Source organism: Solanum tuberosum, unplaced genomic scaffold, assembly GCF_000226075.1.
Source record: "Solanum tuberosum cultivar DM 1-3 516 R44 unplaced genomic scaffold, SolTub_3.0 scf00067, whole genome shotgun sequence".
Classification (NCBI taxonomy): Eukaryota; Viridiplantae; Streptophyta; class Magnoliopsida; order Solanales; family Solanaceae; genus Solanum; species Solanum tuberosum.
In genome coordinates, this window is record NW_006238991.1 from 1,644,512 (window position 1) to 1,667,558 (window position 23,047).

A 23,047-nucleotide genomic window follows, 5' to 3' on the forward strand; every position below is an offset into this window, starting at 1 on the left:
TATTTTTTTTCTATCAAAAATAGACATACCACTTAGTATTTAGAATTCTAACAATAAAGATAATTTTTTTTGTACAATTTGTTTCTATATAACAGTGAAGTTTATAGAAAGTCAAAAGTACAACATTGACTAATTATGTGAAGTTTTCATATTCTTCAAACCAATAGCATAGTCTAATTTATCCAGAGTAGAAAACTACAAAAGATTTTAGTCTACAAAAATCAGACACAATCAAATTTCACATGGAGTACAAAACTACAAAAGTTTTTTTAGTCTCCAACCAGAATTAAACATATTCTTAGATGATCACACAGATATGCTTTTATTTTCAAATAGCCTTCCAACTATAACATTTGTACATACTATTTTATCAAGGGAAAAGGGTCAAAAATGTCCTCAACCTATTAGAAATGGTTCAAAAATGCCCTCTTCCAACTATTGGTTTAAAAATGCCCTTAACCTTTTCTTTAGGTTCAAAAATGCCCTTTAGTTAACAGAAATATGACATGGAGTTTAACTAAATAAATGGCCAATTTTCATTGGTCCACCTAATTTTTTATCAAATAAAAAACCCACCCACCCATCCTAATACCCAAACCCATTTTCACTGTCAATTTTAAGCCTTTCTCTGCTCTTTCTTCTTCCTTTGTTTTCTTTCTTTAAAAAATAACAATCAATTCCAAAAACAACAGTAATTGCAGCACTTAACTTGGCCAAAAAACAAGTAAATTGCACTATTTAACAAAACAACATTTAAAATCTATATTTTAACAGTTAAATTGCAGCAAATATGATAAATAAAATGTGGATTTTAAGCCTAAAAACAACAACTTTCAACCCAACAAACAAAAATTAAAATGAAAGTTTGAAACCCAAAAATAACAGTTAATGTAGATTCAAAGCCACCAAAATTACATAGTAGATTTCTTATCCATTTCTCCACCAAAATAAGTTTAGAACTATATTAACAAGTCTCGTATTATATTGTTGAAATTTTAAATTGTTGGTTACTGATGCCGCAAGGTGGGAATTTACATACAATATTCATCCACGTCCACATCATGAAATGATTTGCAATCAATCTTCAATAGCGATTAGGTGATTAGCCTTGATTGTGAGAAGCAAATAAATTTTTAAACATTGAATTTGAAGGAAGGAAACACAAATTAAATTATGTTAAAATGGCAGATGGGAGAAACGGGAAGGAGAAGAAAGAATGAAGAGAGATAACATTTGGGTAAGACTTGCTAGAAACGGGTTTGGGTGTTGGGATGGGTGGGTGGGGTTTTTTTATTTGATAAAAAAAATTAGGTGGACCAATGAAAATTGACTATTTGTTTAGTTAAATTCCATGTCATATTTCTGTTAACTAAAGGGCATTTTTGAACCTAAAAAAACGTGAAGGACATTTTTAAATCAATATGTGGAAGGAGGGCATTTTTGACCCTTTTCCCTTTTATCAAACAAAAATGTGCATTTCTCATTCTGCAAACTAAAGAATTTTAAAGGCAACACTTTTGCCAAGGAAAATTCATTCAAAAATCATATGGTTTGCAGATCTTTTTCCAAAGACACATGATAAATATCAAAACTGTTAACATTTAGAAACCATTTTCCTCCTTAGATAAATAATAAGAAGGATACCTTGTGTAATCTTTAACCGAAATACCACCAATTCTTCTAGTACATTCTCACTTCGACCTTGCTAAACAAAGCACCAAATTATGGAGAAGTAATGCATTAATCTTCTACTTCTATGATGTGTTTCTCTCAATCAGTAGAATACAAGAAATACCAACACTATATTATTTTCTTTAAGATTGTTGTTCATCTTGTATTCCTAAGATACTTAGAACAATACTTTGAAGAACTTGATAAGAAACAACAAAGTTTAAAGAGCATTTTCAAAACGTGTATCGGTACCTAAAACCACGGTGTCAGCTAACCACTCAACGACAGTAAAGTACACTTAGAATAATAGATTTAATAGTAGTAGTAGAAGAAGTCCAGAAAATTGGTTCAACTAAAATGAGAGGAAATCCCTCAATTTATAGAAAACAAAGGGTAGTGTGAAAAGGTTCTTATTGTGCCTTATCGGGAAGGTCACAAACCTTTGGAAAAGTCACAATCTTTCGGAAAGGTCACAACCTTTCATAAAAGTCACAATTTTTCATAAAAGTCACAACATTTCATAAAAGTCTCAACTCTTCATAAAAGTCGCAACTTTTCATAAAAGTCGCAACTCTTCATTTTCCATTCACACCTTTTAAAACCCAACAAGATCTATGCTCATACAAGACTTTGATACCACTTGCTATGGCATGTGACATATCAGGAGCGTATTTAAGTTCAGTTAATCAAGTTAAAGGACATTTATAAGACTGACGACAATTTAGGGACGAAACTAATAGTTCATGCCAAGTTTAGGAGTGCTCATGATACTTCTCTCAACTTGAAATAAGCAAAATGGTGAGAGAAATTCTGATCGATTGGTTGATTTAAGTTCACTATAAGTTTGAACTTAATTCAGAAACTCTTTATCTCACATCAACATTATTAATCGCTTGCTAAATTATTTTGAAATATAATATTTATTTATATGATTTAAATAGATATAATACTTATTTTTTAATAATATTATATATATATAATTTTATTATTAATTAACGTGATACACTTGTAAAACACATATACTTTTAAGTAGTCTAAACAAGAAGGTCAAATTACTGTCTCAATAATTGAAACCTTATTTTGACCTTGAACAATTTGGTAAGGTTTTGAATAGTTGGAAACTATTATAAATGTAAACTTGGTGACTTGTGGAGAAACAAAAATTAAAAAGTAAAGGGGAACAACATATTGTGATAATCAAAGAGAGAATACCTCACAACATTTCACCGTGATTGATGTCAAATAAAATAAAAAGGATTTTCAGAAATCATCATCAGATTCTCATGCCATTTCTTAATGAGTTTATATTGTACTTTTTCCAGCTATTACATCCTTATTTTAAAAACAAAAAACACAACCTTTTTCATAATATTTCCTGTCTAATAATAGTTGTTCACTATACTATTTTGTGATGTACAATAATACTTGTCCATTTTATAAAATTAATGGATAATTTCACACTTAGTTCCTAATTTATCCTTATCATTAATTATATTCATTTCCCTATTATATTTTTTGAGATACTATATTTATTATATTCAAAGGGTGATATAATAAAATTATCCTTCTATTTATAGTTTGTTAAAAAGTGTGCAAAATCAACATTGGACAACTATTGTTGAACATATATAAATTATTTTTATATTTGAACTGCTTAAACTTGTCAAAAAACATTAGTGTGCCCTACTGTCCGAATATTACTTGTTTTAATGAACTTAATTTGTTTTTAAATATTTGATATTTTAGGAAAATAAAGAGTATTTAAATAGTGAATTTTACTTAAGTAAGACATTTAAGACGGAGAGATAAAGGGTATTTAAACCAAGGCTCTTATAATTAAAGATTTAATTTCTTAGATTCTGACCGATATGGTAATTTTGTGCTCTCACAATTACTCTTTTCACTTTCCCCTAATATTACAAATAATTTTGTATTTATTTATTTATTTAATTTAGAAAGTCAAGATAAAATAAAATTTGATTAATAAGGTTCCTATCCATATTTACTTATCCATGTTGGACTTGGCACACCCCTTAAAATATAATAAATAAGATGATAATTTAATAGATCACCCTAATTATTATAAATGTTTAACTATTGAGAAACAAAGAGTACTTAATAATTAGGGTAAAATAAACATAAACACATATTTTTAATATAATATTATAATTAATAACTAAAATTGAATTGATAAATATTTCTTCGGAATAGTGTTAAGGCAAAATACTTGCTCTTCTTATTTTTACTTGTTCACTATTACTTTGACACGTCCTTTCATCAAGGAGTAGAAAGTAGAGTGATTCATTTTGTTATATTATCCTTTTAATATAACAAATATAGGATTTTTAGACATTTGTTGAAAACTGACTATAATTAATACTAAAAATAAATTATTTATTAAATTTTAAAATTATAAATAATTTTAATATAATGAATACGTAATAATGGATGTACGGAGTAAAATGAAATAGAGAGAGTAGTTTTTGAAGTAAATAAAAGTAAAGAATAGAGGGCCCACGTGTGGTTTTGACTGACAATGATGATGTTCCAATTTCAATACCTAGATAGATGTTTATATTCTACCAGGACCAGGTCCCACCAATAGTTTTTTTTTTTTAAAAAGAAAAAAATATTTTAAATTATTAAAAATGAAATTGCCTTTTGGAATAGTCATTCACGGCCCCTTCCGCAAAATTCACTTAAACACTCCAACATGGTCCCTTTTCTATTAGACACTCCAACCTTAAAAAATAAATACCTATCAAACATTTTTCTAATATCTGATCAAAAGAGGAAATGTGTGTAATACACATGCCACTGATGTGGCAAAATTGCAAATCAAGTGAAGACATGTGGCATTTAAATTTACAATAATTATATAAATGAATTTTGAAAAAAATAATAATCTAAATCTAAAAACAAAATAATTTCAACTAAAGAAAAAATGAAAAATCAATTTTACCACCCTCACCCCCACCCTTGCACCCGACATACCCCAAACCTCTCATTTTCTTCTCTTTCAGTAAAGTCACTCCTTATCCACCATTGTTATTTTCTAAATGGAGATTTTAACATATACTAAATGAAGTTAAGTTCTTTTTTCTTTTCTCTTTATGTTTTCTTTTTTGTTCCTATCTCAAATTGATAGTGTTTTTTTTTTTTTAAAATAAAAATAAAATCTGTTCATCCTATTTTATTTTTATTTCAAATTACTTTCTGTTTCTGCTTCGTTGTGGAGAAAGAAGGGGTGTGGATCGAGAGGCAGTGTGCGGGATCTCCATTTTTTCCGATAAATAAATTAGATTATGATTTTCATTTTTTCTGACAAAGAAAATGTGAATAGTGGACTCCATTTATTCCGGCAAAACAGATGTGGATGATGGTCTCCATTTTTTTTGGGAAAGAAAATATGGATGGTGATCTCCATTTATTCCGGCAAAAAGGACGAACTACGTAATTGTACATCTGAAAAATTAATACAATGACAAGAAATTAAAAAAAGATGAAGAGGTATCCTTGTGTACAAAACTAGGGTTCATTTCCTCCTGTTGGAAATTGATATTAGCAGGGATAAAAAAATGATGAAACTAACAGATTAGGGCTTGGAATGTGAGGAATAAAATGATATTTGGATTTGTTTTGCTTGCAGCGTTGGAATTCTTATCAAATTTAAGCATAAGCTTAGAAGAGTAAATTTCTAAAAAAAATGTTAGGCGGTAGATTTTGTTATGAATAATTGGCGGCAGCAAGTTTGCAATTTTGAAAGAGAGAAGAAAGGAAGATTGTTATTTTTTTTTAAATAAAATAATGAGAAACACAAAAGAAAAATCTAAAAATGTGTTGATTAAATGATTCACGCGCCTAACAAGGTGAGAATTACACTTTTTGTATCATATCTACATAAAGTGTCAACATGGTTCAAGTTCAGAATAGTCAAGGTGTCCAATAGGTACAAATCTTAATTGAAGAATTTAAATAAATTATGCGGATAATTTTAAGGGCCCGTGAATGACTTACGCCTTTATTCTTTATACTGAATGTAGTAACATGGCCTTTGAAGCTGAAAAACATCTTCTTTACTCAATAATCAATCATTTGTTCACCGAAAAAAGGTTGACTAATCATTTGCTTCTTTCTTTGAATTGAATTTAATATTCACATTAAACTCTTTTAAATTTATTCTCTCCCTTAATTTCCATCAAATTTTGTTATTTTAAGCCTATTAAATTTTATATGTGTTTTAATTGTCATCCAAGATTTTTAAAGTAACATTGCATTACTTGACTATCGATGATAATAAATGTAAAATGGTTCATGAGAATTTCATCAAAATATGTATTTGTTCTCAATGGCCTCATAATACAAACATTGAAATATAAAATTGATTTAACAAAATTTTGAACATATTTAAATCGTGGTTAGAATGATAGCATTAGTTTCTTGAACAAATATTTGATCTTATTTATTTATTTATTCATTTGGTTTCAATATATGATCTTTTATTTGCTTTGCTTTCACATATAAATAGTATATGTAATAGTTGGTTGTACTAGTACCACTTTACCAGCCAAAAAAAGGGGTGGGCATGTGACTCATTATCTGTAGTTTCCATTTGTCAAGAATGTAAAGAATATGCTATTGTTTCTTTTATAAAAAAAAAGATTTATTTATAATTATTACCATTATTATTTAAAGGTGCCTTCATACCATGAAAGTACCACAGAGAGAATCCAAAAATATCCTTTCCAAAAATAAGAGTCTAAAATAATCAGTGGACCATAAGCGGCAATAATGGGACTGAAATCACCTTTGTTTTTCTACTAGTTTCACGTTTTTATTTCTTTGCTGCTTGTTTGGGGTGATTTTTTTTAAATACAAAGCAAGAGTATGTTCTCTGCCAGATGCAATTCATTAACAAATAGCTAATGACAAATAATAAATCATGGAAAAAAATCTAGTAGAAGTTGGGGTTTTATTTCATGTAATAAGAAAGTGAGACATAATAAATAATTTTAAAAAAGTAAATAAAAGGAGGGTTGGTAGTTTCAATAGTATAAGTTGTTGGAAAAAATACTACTCCCTCTGTTTAAAAAAGAATGACCCAATTTCTTTTTTAGTCTGTTTAAAAAAGAATGACCCATTTCTTTTTTTGGCAACACTTTCATTTCAACTTTCTACGTGACATGTTTAAGGCCACAAGATTAAAAAGTCATTTTTCTTTTCTTAAACTCCATTCCAAGTCAAACTAGACTATTCTTTTTGAAACGGAGGGAGTACAATATTGTAATGATTTGGTTAGTCATTTTTGGAAGGTTTCATGAATTTACCATTTTACCCCTCCTAACATTGACCCCGAGTCTCTTATGATTGAATTTTGTAAAGTCGGTTTCAAACTTTGAGTTATAAATTGTGTATTTTGGTAAGTTTTGAATTTGAAAGTTTCAAGTTGTTAAAAGTGATTTTTGGTGTCTTTTGGAATTTTGAGTGTCGGAATAGAATTCGTTGATTCCATTAGTCCCAGAAAGTGGAATCTGGTCGGTGAGAGTATTCGATTTCAGATTTAGAGTCTTTTTGAGGATTTGAGGTCCTAAGTTGAAAAATTATGGAAATTTAGCTTTTGGGTTGACTTTGATCAGCATTCGGGAATCGAATGCTTGAATCGGGATTCCGAAAGTTTCATTGAATTCGGGGGATGATTTTAAGCCTATATGAGGTCTTGGTTGATTTTGAAGAGGTCCTGAACTCGTTTTGACCTTTTTAAGTGTTATGTTAGTTTCTTGTGGCTTTCACGGATGTTGGGTCAAGGAGACCTCAAATTCGTATTTAAAAAATTTCATTGAGTGCAAAACGTTGAGTATAATGAATTTGCATATGTGGTTTGTGTGTATGGGGTTCCAAATGAATCCCCACTACAAGAAAAATGACCTTTAGCGAAAGGAAATTATATCGTTAAAAGTCCAAATCCGGTCATTAAAAGCCTATAACGACAAGACAAAAATTGATTGTCACCAGTCATTAAAAGCTCGGTCGTTAAAAGTTAACAACCGAATTAAAAATGGGATCGTTAAAAAAATATTTAGCGACAACAAGAAATACAGTTGTTATAACTTTTTTCATTGACCGATTTTTCCCTTCGTTAGTTGTCATTTTGGTCGTTAAAATTCTTTTTACGATGACAAATCTGATCATTGATAGTGCTTTTTGCAACCAGATTTTACCTTTGCTAATTATCTATCAACTATCAGTGACATCCGATTTTTGATAATTGATCACTATAAAAAACTAGTGACCAAATAATCAACATTGTGATTATACATATAAAATTTCATAGTAAATTACAAAGAAGTGTAGTGTTGCATTGCATAAAATTTTCTATCCTTATTATAAGACATTAAATATCAACTCCTTACAAAAGAGAATAAAATGTAATATGTATAAATGAGAATATCTGTAAATAATTCCTAAAACATAAACCAGTAGGTTTGTCTTGTGCTTCAACTTGTTCTTTCATTTTCAGTTGCTCATACTTCCACTTCACTCTGATCAGATGCAGGCCGGTTCTTCAAATTTAAAATTCTTGATCTGTCAAAATAACAAATTTATGTCAACTTGATAAAAAAATTTGTAAAACATTTTTTCTACTATGTTTATCTCCTTTTCTCTTCAACAAAATCAAGATTTAACCACAAATAAAACAACACAAATTCACAGTCATCCATAGAATTTAGTTGAAAAGAGATCTAAAACATAATGGAAGTATGTCAAAAAGATAGAAAACAAAATTTATTCTATAAGAGAACTCCCCGGATAGAGGACATAGAACCAAAAGATAGGTAGAAAGCAAAACTAACCACAAAGAAAGCTAATAAAGTACAAATATTAAAAAAACATAGAGTGCCAAGTATTGAATCACAGTCCATGCCAGCAAATGTTGGATTTTATAGAAAATAAAAATGCCAGATGTTTTGAATGGAAGATGAGTAGTGTACAACAACTTAAATACAATTGTCTATGATTTTTGACTTTTGATGTAATCTACAAGATGTAAAGGACGAAAATAACATGGTAGATTTTATAGTTAGTCTACAAAGATAGGACTTCCACAGTAGGAAACCTTGTTTTCGTTTATGTACAAAAGGTTTTCACTTATGTCTACTTCCTTAGCACCGCCTTAGTGCTAAGTTGTTCCGTTTTTGAATATATAACATACTTACCTATTTTTATTTTTTTTTAAAATACATTTCAGAGAATATTAGTACTATATTTTTTTTTGAGATATTTTCATAAATTTGGCCACATCCTTAAATCTAATTTGACAATTTCGAATTTTAGGTATGTATATGAGAACCAAGGGGGGAACAAATGACAAATTAAAATAAATGTTTACTACAACACCAGAAAACACAAATAAATCTGCAGACAAAGATAATTTAGAAATTAAATGAAAGAACTTGAGAAGGGAATAGATGTCAAGGGAGGGGAGAGGGGTTAGGAATTCACTAAAAGCTTACAGAATCAATAACGGAGTCCCAAAGCTGACGTCTTGCTTCCAAATTTTTTGGATTTACATGAATGTCAAGAGTTAGTTACGGTGATTTAGATGCTCTTGACAAACTCAAGCCAGTAGATTGTTGGACCCTCGACTGTAAAACCTGGAGACAAGTTTTGAATATGTGGACAGCAGGTGTTGGAAATACAGTTGATCATATTTGAAAGAGGTGGCACATTGCAGGATGCATTACTTGCCTATATAAAAAGAATTGTGCAGTCATCTTCGACCATAAAATGTATGACTAAGAGAAACTCACCCGAAAATAAAGGATTGCATGTTGTTAATAATATTTACTCGACCAAAAAAAATCTTAATGTGCAAAGTAAAAAAACATGCACGTGCTAAAATTAAATCATTATGAATTTGCAGCATGTATTTTAAAGTAACTATTCTCTACTAATTAATTAAAGAGGAAGAGAGCATGTGTGTGGTGGAATCACTGTAACTACTACCTGGTGGTCTAACAAATATCTTATTTTGACAATATTCATTTTGAAAGATAAGAAGTGTCACTCTACTTCATGTACATCACATTATAATTTTTTTTTATACTAACTTCGTTCTTCCTTTTGAAAACTTACTTTATATTTCTTAAGTGTAGAAGACTACAGAGTAGACATTTTTCTAGCAGTTTTAATCTTTAAATTGATTTTTTTAAAACCAGTGAACCTACTGCACACATGATACTTCAAATGCTAACAACAGTATCCTTGATCTTCAGTAAATGAACTAGCTAAGAACATAACTTGACATCACATTATCATATAGCAATTATAACATCTTGAATCTATTGAATAAAGATTACATATTCTCAAGAAATTATAGTTCCAACCATCTGATAGAGTTTGCATTAAGGTGTACACTAAGGGTCGTTTGGTTGGGAATATGTTATCCAAGGATTAATTATACCGGAATAAGTTATCCTCTGATAGTTATTCCACCATATATGTGAGATAACTTATCACACATCACTGTGGTATAAATAGTGGGATAAATAACCAAAGGACTACCTAATACCTCCAGCCAAACACAGGATAAAATAATTCTATATTTCATCCCGAGATTATTATATCTTATACCTCACACAAAAAAACTCCTAAGCTTCTGCTAATGCTAAGGAAGCCAAAGGACAAACAGTCTAATTCTTATTTGGTTCCTTCAAACTTGAAGCAAATAATTTTCTCTATTGTCCATTTATGTTTAGCATGACCAATAAAATCAAATGTGATGATGGTAAATAATAAAAGCTTAAAGATCTGTCTGGTAAGCTCACATACATATCCAATCCAGGAGTAGTGTGGTAAATAAGTAGTAACAATGAAAATTATAGTCCACAGATCAAGCACTCATAGCATAAAATATGTTTTATTGTGGAACTAAGAAGACAATCAAAGTTCAACAGATACATTAAATTATTTATGAAAGGATCAATTTCTGAAAGCTATAAATATATCCTTATTAAGTAACCATAGGTGCTGATGATACACTTTCACAGTATCACTGTCCAACATCACTTCATAACAATAAATTATCCATAATTTCTAAAGTTGTTGACAATCTTATCGAACATGTTACGAGAGTTAAATGCATCTCCTATTTAATCCCAAAAAGCTGCACAAGGACTATTCTTTTACTTAGTTGTATGTTAACTTTTAATTCAACACTAACTTGGTGTTGTCAAGTAATTAAAATTATCTTATTTTCATGTCAAAAATATGTTTTTCCTTTATAAGATTAAATTAGTTGTTACAATCAGCATCCCTATCTTGGAGAGAGTGAAGAAACCACTGGAGAAATCTCTTGTTGAAGCTAGGCTTACTACTGAGAACATTCCTGCAGTTGAGGTTGTTGGGTCAAGCTCTCCAGTGCCTACAATTATGAGGATTTTGACAATGTTTTTCGGTAAGGAACAGAAGCGCACCATGAATGCAAGTGACTGTTTGGCCAAAGAATGTGCACTGCAATGCTCTATTCTCAGTCCTACCTTTAAAGTGCGGGAATTATAGGTCAATGAGAGCTTCCCTTTCTCAATTTCATTATCATGGAAGGGGCCTGCTCCAGGTGCACAAAATGGAGCTTTGAAGAATCATCAATTCACAATTGTTTTCTCCAAAGAAAATCCGATACCCAGTGTGAAAGCTCTAACATTCTACAGATCTGGAATATTTACAATACATGTACAATATGTTGATGTTAGTAAACTGCAGGCACCAACAAAGATCAATACTTACACGATTGGACCATTCCAATCTGCAAAGGGTCAAAGGGCTAAACTAAAAGTCAAAGTAACGCTTTTTGAAGAGGAAGATCTGGAAGTCCAAGTTGTGAAAGAGACAGCTAAGGAACCTGCCAAAATGGAAACAGATGAAGCTTCAGTTGATGCTGCTCCTTCAACTACATCGGAAACTGATGCAAAAGGAGCTGAATGGTGTTCTGGAGTCTGGAGACAAACATGTCCATATGGAGACAAATGTTAAGGTTGAAGCACCTAAGAAAAAGGTCATGAAGACATCTATACCAGTGACTGAGATTGTTTATGGTGCAATGGGAACTGCTGATGTTTAGAAGGCAAATGCGAAAGAATTTGAAATGGCTCTTCAAGACCATGTAATGGAAGATACAAAGGACAGGAAGAATGTTACTGAGTCCTATGTTTATGACATGAGGGATAAGCTTTCAGATTCAGAAAGAGAAAATTTTATTGCTAAACTTCAAGAAATGAAAGATTGGTTGTATGAAGATAGAGAGGATGAAACTAGGGGTGTTTACATTTCCAAGATTGAGGAGCTTAAAAAGCAAGGTGATCTGATATAACAACAATATAAGGAGTACACAGAGGGGTCCTGTGATTGACCAATTTATTTATTGCATAAATAGTTAGAGAATGTTTGATCACATTGATTTAGCAGAGAAGAAGAAGTTTGTGAACGAGTGTGTCGAAGCTTGAGGCTTGGTTTAGAGAGAAAAGCCAGCGTCAGGATGCTCTTCCAAAATATGACAACCCTGTTCATTTGTCAGCTGATGTTTGAAGGAAGGCAGAGGCATTTGATAGGGTCTGTAGGCCTATAATAACAAAGCCTAAGCCAGCAACTCCTGATACACCGTCATGTCAATCACCTCAACGAGGTGAAAAACAACCTCCGAGTGAAGAGACTCCTAATGCAGGAAATGCAAATGAAACTATTGGTACCAGTGCTAGCAGCGAAGTACCACATGCTGCCAAGCCAATTTAGATAGACAAATATGAGACTACGCCATGTTCTTCATGAGTTAAGTTGATTGTTTGATCTTCAAAGAGTTCATCAAGGTAAAGACTTGGTTCAATTTGTATTACTTTTTTCATTTTACTCGCAACTTTAAAAGGACCTATAGTAGCAATGAACATTTTGTTGTTTAATTGGTGCGATCAATATCGGCCAGCCATGGCCTGTCAAGTTATATTATTGATAATGACACTCTAAAATCAAAATTTTCAAATGGTTTTTTAAATGTGAAATTCAATTGTTGTTCTTAAAAAATAGTTGTTACCACTAACATCACTTGTGATCAAACGCATAATATATGGGAAGAAGTGTTATCGCAAGATATAAAATGACACTCAATAAGAAGATTTAGTGTTCATAAACAACTTAATATTTTAATAAGCTAGAGAGAAAGAACTATGATCAGTAAGCATGTCATTTCACAATTATCTATATATATGACATTTCAACAACGATATCTCAATGTTCTACCAGTGATTCTTACAATTCTTTCAATCAAGAATCAATCAGATACACTAAAATAGGTAACTCACATAATTTTCTCAAAATCTAATATCTGGAAGACAACTTGTACAATTGAAAAGAAAAAAAATTATATGCCAAACATATCCTTATTAAGCATGAATGCATCTGTTTTTATAGAAGATATTCAGCATACCAAATTCTACAATTTGCACAATATAACAATTACACAGAAGCCAAATTGACCTCAAATTCACATAATAAATCACATGAACAGCAGGACAACTGATAAATTATTTCATTTCACAACAAAAGACATCCAACTATTTTTTTAAAAAAATTACCCAAATATCATAAAACTACCTAAAGAGCCTAAAAATGTTCATAAAAAGACAAACTTTAACACAAAAACAGTAAATGAATCGCATATCCAAAAGAAAGTATAAACAGAGAATAGAAAAATGATGATAAACACTAGAAATAGAGAAGAGAAAAAAAAATGAGAGTCAGGTTATGCAAAGGGTCAAGTGTATTTATCTCATTCATAAAATTTAGCATTATACCTGAAAAATGAACGAAAATGGATAGATTTTGCTCCAAAATTGAAAATTTTCAAATTGAATGTCCTCAATTTGATTTTCAAAGAAAATTCTACAACGATAAAAGTTACAACTTCAAGAAGAAATGATCAAAAAGTTACCTTGACAAGAAGGATAACAAACCCTAAGCCAAGACAAATTCACCAGATGTGTAGAGTGGGTGTCCAAGTTCAAATCGCCCTCAGAGAAGGCAAGTCATTGCAATGAAGAATGGGAGTTCAAAGCTCCACCATAGAGGAAGGCATCGTGGTGTTTGAGGAAGAGGGTTTTTTGATAATTTTATTTGGTTGGGGTGGGAGTGGGGTTTTTCACGCTTTGGGAAGTGTAAGAGAAAAAGGTTAAAAAACTCTGGTTCTTTTTTATTTAGGTTAGTTTTGTAGTAACCACACAGTTATATTTTTAACGACGGGTTATTTGTCTTTTTTTTATTGTAGAATTGACATTACACTTATAAAGACTGGAAAATAATCGGGTCGCTAAAAATACAACAATAGCGACTGGATACATTACCCTTCGCTAAGAAATGGTCGTTAAAAGTCAAGTTTCTTGTAGCGAGGGTCCTTTCGACGATTGTGTGTTTGACCGATTTTGCTGATATGTGTTGTTGAAGCCAACCCTCTGCAATCACGGAGGGGTGACCATGTTCACGGGAGGTCCAAGCCTTGACCTCCGTGTTCACGGAGTGAGGGGCGTGTTAGCGGTCTCTTTAATGAGTTGTTCGTCCGCGTTCGTGGAGGACCCTTGTGTAGAATATCTTCCAAAAGTTGGGGTTTCAACCCTATTTCACCATTTTTGAGTTTTGAGAGCTTTGGAGTGGCGATTTGAATCAGGTTTTCGAGGAAAAATAGTTGGGTAAGACTCTTTACTCTAAATATATTATTACCCATTATTATTTATGAATTCAAGTGTTCAAATCAAGCTTTTGAAATGAGTAATTTTGGGTTATTTTCAAGAACCTAAGAACTTAGTAAAATGGTGATTTTGATATGATTTCAACTTCTTTTTCAAAGTGATTTGCAACAATGAGTTTCAAATGCCTTGGATAATGATTTCAAATAAAGAATTTTGAATTCAAACTTCATTTTTGAAATAGGGTTTCGAGTTGATTGATCCACTTTTCAAGTAATTGGTGTGGGTATTGTTGTTTCCGAATATTTATTGTGAATACTTGATTGATATAGATTGTGTTGCTTTGGACATCGGTCGAAATGGGAAGATTGAAGTCGTGAAGTGACTAGTTGGTTGAGTTAAGACAAGTGATCTCCTAAACCTTGTAATCTAGTAGAATTCATGTATTCCGTTTGTGTGTTGAGAGTAATGAGAATGAGGTGGAGGGTCCATTGTTCCACTTAATAAATCTTGATGAATAACAATGTGATTAAAGAAAAGGTCATGTGTTGATCATAATGCTTTGTGAATTACCTTGTTGTGACCCTGTTAAAGGATAACAAAAGTCCCACATTGATGGTTAATGATATGGGTGGACTCCTTATAAGGCTTGGACAATCCTCCTCCCTATGAGCTAGCTTTTGGGGTGTGAGTTAGGCCTAAGAACTAATTTCATATGGTATCAGAGCAGGAACCATCTCACCTAATGTTGGGGCTCCCCAAAATCAAAATTGCACACGCACCAGATGCTAAGAACTGGGCGTGAGGTGGGATGTTAAAGAATGACAAAAGTCCCACATTGGTGGTTAATGAGATGGGTGGACTTCTTATAAGGTTTGGACAGTCCTCCTCCCTTTAAACTAGCTTTTGGGGTGTGAGTTAGGCCTAATACCTAATTTACCAGACCTCTATTTGATTGATTGATGAAATGTTTGATAATATGAATGTGGACTTGAATTGCTTGAATTGTTGTCTCTTCCTTATGGTATGAACTTTCTTATGTGCATTGATTGTTGTACACCGTGATGAGACATATGAGGTAAAGCCAATAAAAAAAGTTCTAGCTAGTGATATAATGGTTTTGACTAGTGATATGATATAAAATCAATGAGAGATGGTTCCGGCTAGTGATATGATATGAAGCCGATGAGAAATGGTTCCGGCTAGTGGTATGTTATAAAACCGATGGGAAATGGTTCCAACTAGTGGTATGATATAAAACTGATGAGAAATGGTTCCGGATAGTGATATGATATAAAGCCGATTGGAAATGGTTCTAGCTACAGATTGATTATTATGATTTGATGCATTTTGATGCTTATGTTTGACTTACGTATTAATTGTGATTGATGCACATGTTACTTGTGATTGAGCTATTTTACATTGAGATTGACTTACTTGATTCGTGTTAATTGTCTGATTGTGACTATTGGACTGTGATTATTGAGCCTTGTGAGTTGTGTATTGTAGAGCTATTAGGTTGGGCTGACTTCTGTGCAGGTTGTAGTTTGAGGAGATTCGATTGGGATGAAAGGAGTATTTGATATCTAGCTAGTTAATTTGTTTATTAGTTTGCTTGCTGGGCACTGTGATGTTGGTACTCACTCCTTGCTTCTACACTTGTGTAGGTTCCGAGCCCATTGTCGTGTGATTGCTCTTTCTCTCTCATCTCTGAGGCTTGTCAGAGAACAATTGAGAGGTAGTTGTTTGTCATTCCGGCGGACCCTCTAGTTCTTCTTTTCATGCTTTGTTCTATTTGAGAAATAAAGACTTGATACTTGTACTTATTTCTTGATTCCGCACTTTATGTATTAGTGATTTGTACACGTGACAACAAGATTTTGGGGCGTTAATAGAATGAATAAGTTTTTTTCCTTTTTATCTTGTTCTTGCTTTATCTTTCCGCATTTCTTTCATTTTGTTGGGTTAAGGTTGACTTGTTTTGGTGGGATTAAAAAAGTGCCATCACGTTCATTTTTGGGCCATAACAAATATTGTTGGGACCACCTCTTTCGCTATGAAGGATGCGCTCTTGGGCATCGTGTTCGTGGTTGGGTCCGTTTGCAACAAAATTTAAAGTGAAAGAAAATAGATTGCAATTACAAAAAAAATATGAAAAAACAAGAATATTTTATTGATAAATCAATATGAGTATTATTTTGTTCCTCCCTTGATTCTTCTCTCTCTTACGATTTTTGTTCGTGACTTATTTCTCATATTAGGATAATTTGAATTTGATTTCTTTATAAATATTTCATGAATTTGTGGAATATTTAAGATGCCTTTTAAAGGGAATATAGTACACTTTATATCGGCGTGAACTAGGGTTTTGGGTTGAGTAGCCTCCAAGAATCTTAACTGGAATCAAGTACATCTTGTAGATTCCCAACTAGAATTGAACACGTCTTGAAGAGTCCCACAAATTTTTAATATCTACAAATGCCCTTTGCTTCAAGGCTTGTCAGAGTGTAGACTTGATGAAACTCAAAGATGAGACTTGAAGTATTGATCATTCTTCCACCTTTGCGATTTTGTGGCTACAGAGTTAAAGATGTGATTTGTACTGAGAGAAGAGATGAAGGGCAAATCTGGTCGATGTGACAATTTGTTTGCCACAAATTTAAAGTGAAAGAAAACAAATTGCAATCACAAAAAATATATATGAAGAAACACAAATATTTTATTGATAAATCAATATGGATACAATTATGTTCCTCTCTTGATCCTTCTCTCTTACAATTTATCCATGATTTGAGGGCCGTTAGTGACGTATTTCTCGAAATAGGATGAATTAAGTTTGATATCTTTATGAATATTCCATGAATTTGTGAAATATTCGAGATGCGTTTTCAAGGGAATATAGTACCCTTTATATAGGCATAAACTAGAGTTTTGGGTTGAGTCGCCTCCAAGAATCCTAACTGAAATCGAGTACATCTTATAGAGTCCCAAATAGAATCGAACACCTCTTGCAGAGTCCCACAAACTTTCAATGTCTAAATGGTCTCTTCATTTACGAAGAGGGATTGGGATAGGCAAGGTCCAGATGTACTTCACGTTCGCAGTTGAGCTCCGTTTTCATGGACGATAGCGAGACCTGGACAAATTTATAGTTTTCAATTCAAACTTAGACTACTTATTTCATTTTTGGGAGGTTTTGAAGTTTTTTTTAATGAACTTCGAGCTTACATCGCGGGGGTAAGAATCTACCCATAGTTTTAATATTTCCCCATTGTTCCATAATTTATTTCATTATTTAGTAGTGTTAAAAATTGAGTCTTTTGTACCTAAAATTGAGAAATCATTTTTTGATGCTATGAAGTTAGGTTCAAACTCAATTTTCATATTAGAGACCATTGTGTTATGGGTGAATTGATTTTATAATAAAATTATTGTTTTGATCTAGGAGCTCGAATTTGACCTTTTGCGCTCAGTAAGAAAATATGGCAATATGGATGCTAATAGACTCATTTACTTATGTAGAGAATGATTTTTATATATTGGGAGCATATCAAAACTTTTTGAAGGGGAAGACAATTTTGTGAGGACTCATAGCTTGTTGACTCACTTTCGAGGTAGGTTATGACTTACTCTCTTAGACTTTGCTTGGGCATGGTTTATTGTATCTAGTATTTCATGGGTTGGGTGTACTGACGGATTCGATGATTAGGAAGAATGACTTATCTTTGTGTGATCTAGGTTGAAACGTAGCTAACTAACGTAATATGACTTAAATTGATTATTCATTGTTGCTAAGGGAGTACATGACTGTGTTGGGTCAATTTTTTCAATTATCAAACCGAACCATTATTTTTAATTTTAAAATCTATGAACCAAATCAAACTAATATAACTTTGATTTTCAACCTTTTTCAGATTTTTCTGCTAAAGTATTCATACAAACATAGCAATTAATTTGTACTTTAAATATATCTTTATTCCTACCAAAATACAATCATCTAAGGAATTTTTTAATAAAATAACACAAACTATGAGATTATTGATGACACAAAAAAATTAACAAAAAAATAATAATGAAATCGCATAAAACAAATATTGCAAATTAATAGGTCATAAAAATAATCATAATTTAAAAGTACTAAATGAAGCAAAAATAAGTCTAATAAGTAGTTATTACATGACTAAACATTGAAAAAAAAACTAAAATTAGGTTATGTATTTCAATTATCTCAACCAATGTTAAAATTAAAGAACAAATATTCATTATTATTGTCATTCTTAGTATTAAATTGATTTTTTTTGTTAGCATTAATATTGATTTGAGCTTTATTAGAGTTATGTAACACCCTGTAATTTTTTCAGCTAAGACTTGAACCATTCTTCATGAGTGAATAAGATTTTATCGAGAAATTTTAAATTTTCTTAGGTGTTATCACTAGATGTAGTACCCTCAGTTCCAAAAAGAACTGAAGAGAAATTCATTCAAGTCATCCGTAAGTTCTTTTAAGTTTTGGGTCAACTTCAAATGACCATAACTTTTAGCACGTAAAGATTTAGGTGGCCCATAAGGTATCATATCGAATATCTTTGAGTCCTCTTTCCAACTCCACCGAGTTTGCCAAAATCCGAGTTCGTATGAGGGAGATATACTCGTTTGAGTGCAACCTCTCTAGTTAAGGCTTTTCCATCTGAATTAAGGAGGGGTATTTTGGTCTTTTCCTTACCCCCACTAAGTCTTAGTGTGAATTACCCCCAACTAAGGGTCTAAACTGATTAGAATCAGTTTCATTCACCCCCAAAACGTTTAGGGCTTCAGAGATATGATTCAAGAGGAGAAACAAAGAGCGTTCAAGATTCTTGCGAGCTTTGAAGATTTTCGCCAATAATTTAATTCTTTCGAGGTGTGTAAGTTTTCATAGTGATGGGTTTGTTCACCCTCACGCCAATCATGAGTTTCTTTTATGAATTCGTCCATGAGATTGAGTGTATTGAGAATCTTGTTGAGTTCTTGAGGTTATGTGATTCATTCTTTAGTAATGGAGTTCTTGATGTGAGGGTTGCGATAAAGTGCTGTTCTTGGTGGGTTTTAGTGTGGATTTCGTTGTGATTATGTTGGGTTTATGTTTCCAAAGGAGTTTGAAGGAATTCATTTGATTCTAGATGAGTTAGGGCATGAAATTGAGAAGAAAAAATCGTCAGATTTTCTGGGTTGAGGCCTGGGGTGGCGTGCCACCCATAGAGCCAAGATTTTTGTTCTGTAGTTTAGGTCCTGAACCGATGCTCCAGCAATGCGCCAAGTCCCGACTTCAGTAGTTTAGGCCCTGGGGCGACGCGCCACTTAGTGTGCCAGGGTCGTCAGGTCCTTTTCTCCTCCATTCTTTGTTTCGTATATGTTCCTTGAATTGTGTCTTTGTTCCTTCCTTGATATTAACTATTCAAATCTTCATTAATCCTTGAGAGATCATACATATCCAAATCATAACTCTTGAATTCACATTCCAAATTCAAGGTAAAGTTAAAAGAAAAGTCGAAGAAAGTTTTTGAGTCAAATTGTGAATCCCTTTGAATCAACTATCGATTTGAGCTATGTTTTGAGTTAGTAAGTATGAGAATGAGAAGAGTTGTACCCATGAAATCTACATTGTCATTTAGACCCTTGAGTCGAGTCGTTCATGTCCATAATTTCACATCGACTCTATGATTTGAGTATTATTGAGAGGAGTAGTATCTTTGAGTTCCGAGTTCTTGAGTATTGAGTTCTTAATCCTTTTGAAACTATATTCCTAATTATGGGATTATTATATGTTATTCATGGAGGTCCTAGAGTTCAGGCGTTCATGCCCATAATTTTGCATGAACCCTATGAGTTGAGCATTCTTGAGATGAGTAGCATCATTGAGTCATTGAGTTCTGGAGTTATTGAGTTCTATATATGGTTATTGAAACCCTTGAATTGAGTCGTTCACGTCCATAATTCGGCATGAACCTTATTTTTAGAAGTCTTTTACAATTATTTATAAGTTTTTTAAAGACTTGAGTAAATGAGTACGAGGATGAGGAGAGTTGATACTCATGTTTTCAAAATGAATATAAGGGAACTAAGTATTCCCAAGTGTAAATGTTTTACATTTAAATACGAGAGGGAACCTTGATTTCCAAATGTGTTCATGAGGAGTTTTTGAGCATAATCTATTTTAAGAAAACCGTTTGAGTAATAATCTCAAAGTTTGAGGATGAGGAAATGTTTTTAAACTTATGAGCATGACTTATATTATTGGGAATACTATTGAGCACCGATATAGGGACGAGTTCAGACAACTCAAAGACCTCATAAACTATGTATGCCAACATGTGTAAAGGGTCATACTTTTTAGATGATTCCTTATTTCTTTTTAAGCATAACTTAGTGGATCCACTTAGTTGAGGATGTCCTATACTCCGGCAAGGTATAGGAAAGTTCTGGTAGTGTGGGGAGACGCTGTATCATCACGTTGCTCATAGTGATGGTTGTCGATTACAAAATCTCCCAAATATGAGTAAAAGAGTTTATTATTTTATTTTTATATACATTTGAGTTATTATCTATTTTTTAAAAAGTTTCATGTATATGTCTTCTTTTATTATTGCTTTCATTTTGAGTTGAGTATCCTTGAGTTTAAGTTGAGTATCTTGAGTTTGAGTTGAGTATGCTGAGTTGAGTTGAGTATACTGAGTTGAATTGAGTATCCTTGAGTTGAGTATCCTTGAGTTGAGTTGAGTACCCTTGAGTTGAGTTGAGTATTCTTGAGTCATATTGAGTCGAACGAGGTAAATATGTCTTCTCTTTTATTAGATCGAGCTTATACTTATATTGCAGAGTCCCCTTTACATGCTCGTACATTCCATGTACTGACGCCATTTGGCCTACATCGTTTGATGATGCAGATACATGTATTAAAGATCATCAACAAGCATTTCGTTGAGGTCATGTGATATTCCAGTCAACTTTGGTGAGCTTTCTTATATTCTAGAAGACTTTACCTTTACCTTACAATTAGTAGCTTTGAGATGTCATGGTTCTTGTCCTGATATCCTTTTGTAATAGTAGAGGATTCATAGATAGACAGATTTGAGGAGTATTCTATATTTACTTTCTTTTGAGTTGTTTTACAAACTCTGAGTATATATGTTGAGTATAGTTCAGACTTTTTAAAGTTGAGTATTCGAGTTCAATGAATTTAAATTCAGTTCTAAGCTTATGTATTCTTGAGTTAGTCTTCCGCTTGTAGTAAGCCATGATGAGGGTTCGCTTGGGGACCAACAATGGTTCTCGAGTGTCGGCCACGTCCAGGGTGTAGACTCACGTCATGACAAACTTGGTATTAGAGCATAGAGTTCAAGTGTCCTAGGGTGTCTATGTAGCCGTATCGATAGGATCTTGTTTATGGTTGTGAGGGCAATACTTATAAATGAGGGACTACATACATTTAAAGAAAAAGTTTCCCTTACTCTAAATCGTTCAATAGAACTGTGTCATAAGGAACTTATTCAAACTCGTGCGTTTCTCAGATTCATTCGACTACCTCTCATACTAGAGGTGATTGAAAAGCAAAGTCAGTTCTTTATCGATGAGTTGCTCTCAACAAAAGTCTTGAGGAATTCATGAGAATGCAGAAGGGCTTGAGAGATGCATGTGAGTGAGTTTAACTGTTGATATTCGAAAGGATGCACTCATATTCATGTGAATCATGCATTTGAGCTAAAAACGAGTTGTATTCTCTTTTCTAAGCCTTGTATTAGTTGAGATCCTTATGAGTAAGTATGTTTAGAACTTGAGTAGTATTTTAACTCGGAAAGGTAGTATGAGTTATGAGATTATGAGCAGTAGTAGTGAAAGTGCCCAAAGTTAGAGGAAGGTATGTAGAGGTTAAGTCATTTAAGAAAGACAAAATAGTCATGAGGCAAGCTATGTTATAATAGTCATTCACCTAGTAAGTTATTAATGAAGAGTATTCCATTATGGGTAGACTAAGGAGTGATGAGTTGTGAAGATCTCATGATAGGAGGTAGAGTAAAAGTTTCAAGTTAGGATGAGTTAGAGTATGCTTTAACTAGAAAGGAGTTTATGATGAGGTTCCATTGTGTTAGTAATGACCAATTGTAGGTGTTGAATAGAAGAGAAATTTTTTTATTCATGAGGTTATAGATCTAAGACAGACATAATGATTTTTAAGGGAGAGCCCATAATATTCAAAGTGTTATAGGACTAATTAGGCAATGATGTATAATGAATGAGTAAATAGTACTTAAGTTGTGAAGTTGAATGTGATAGTAATTGGTAAGTATGAAGACTGAGAGATAAAGATGGACTACTTGTCATGAAGTTTTACTGGGAAAGTGTTTCTTAACTTTTATCTGGTAGTTGTAAGTTAGTATAGTAAGCGAGCAATCATATTTATATTCGGTTTTAGGAATAAACATTGAACTTGAATTTGAGATGAGTGTCATGATCAAGAGAATGGAAACATGAGTGTGATGATGTTAGTCTTGAGATCTGATCTGGTAGACTTGGCATATAGTAGGTGAGGAATTGAGATGCTAGCTGCAATAAATATGAGTGGTACAAGTAAGAGACCCTAACTTTTAGATAAGGGCAGTGAAGTGTGGCTAAGT

At 32.5% G+C, this 23,047-nt stretch overlaps 1 long non-coding RNA gene and 1 pseudogene across 1 annotated transcript; one reads left to right on the forward strand and one right to left on the reverse strand.

The window, feature by feature from the left end:
- Nucleotides 1-8,006: 8,006 nt before the first annotated feature.
- On the reverse strand, nucleotides 8,007-13,886 carry LOC102592772 (uncharacterized). Its single transcript, XR_367144.2, has 3 exons — nucleotides 13,649-13,886; nucleotides 9,183-9,417; nucleotides 8,007-8,253 (listed from the first exon to the last, which is right to left on the reverse strand). It is a non-coding gene; the product is annotated as an uncharacterized lncRNA (long non-coding RNA).
- On the forward strand, nucleotides 9,424-13,397 carry LOC102592428 (heat shock 70 kDa protein 15-like; annotated as a pseudogene).
- Nucleotides 13,887-23,047: the final 9,161 nt, after the last annotated feature.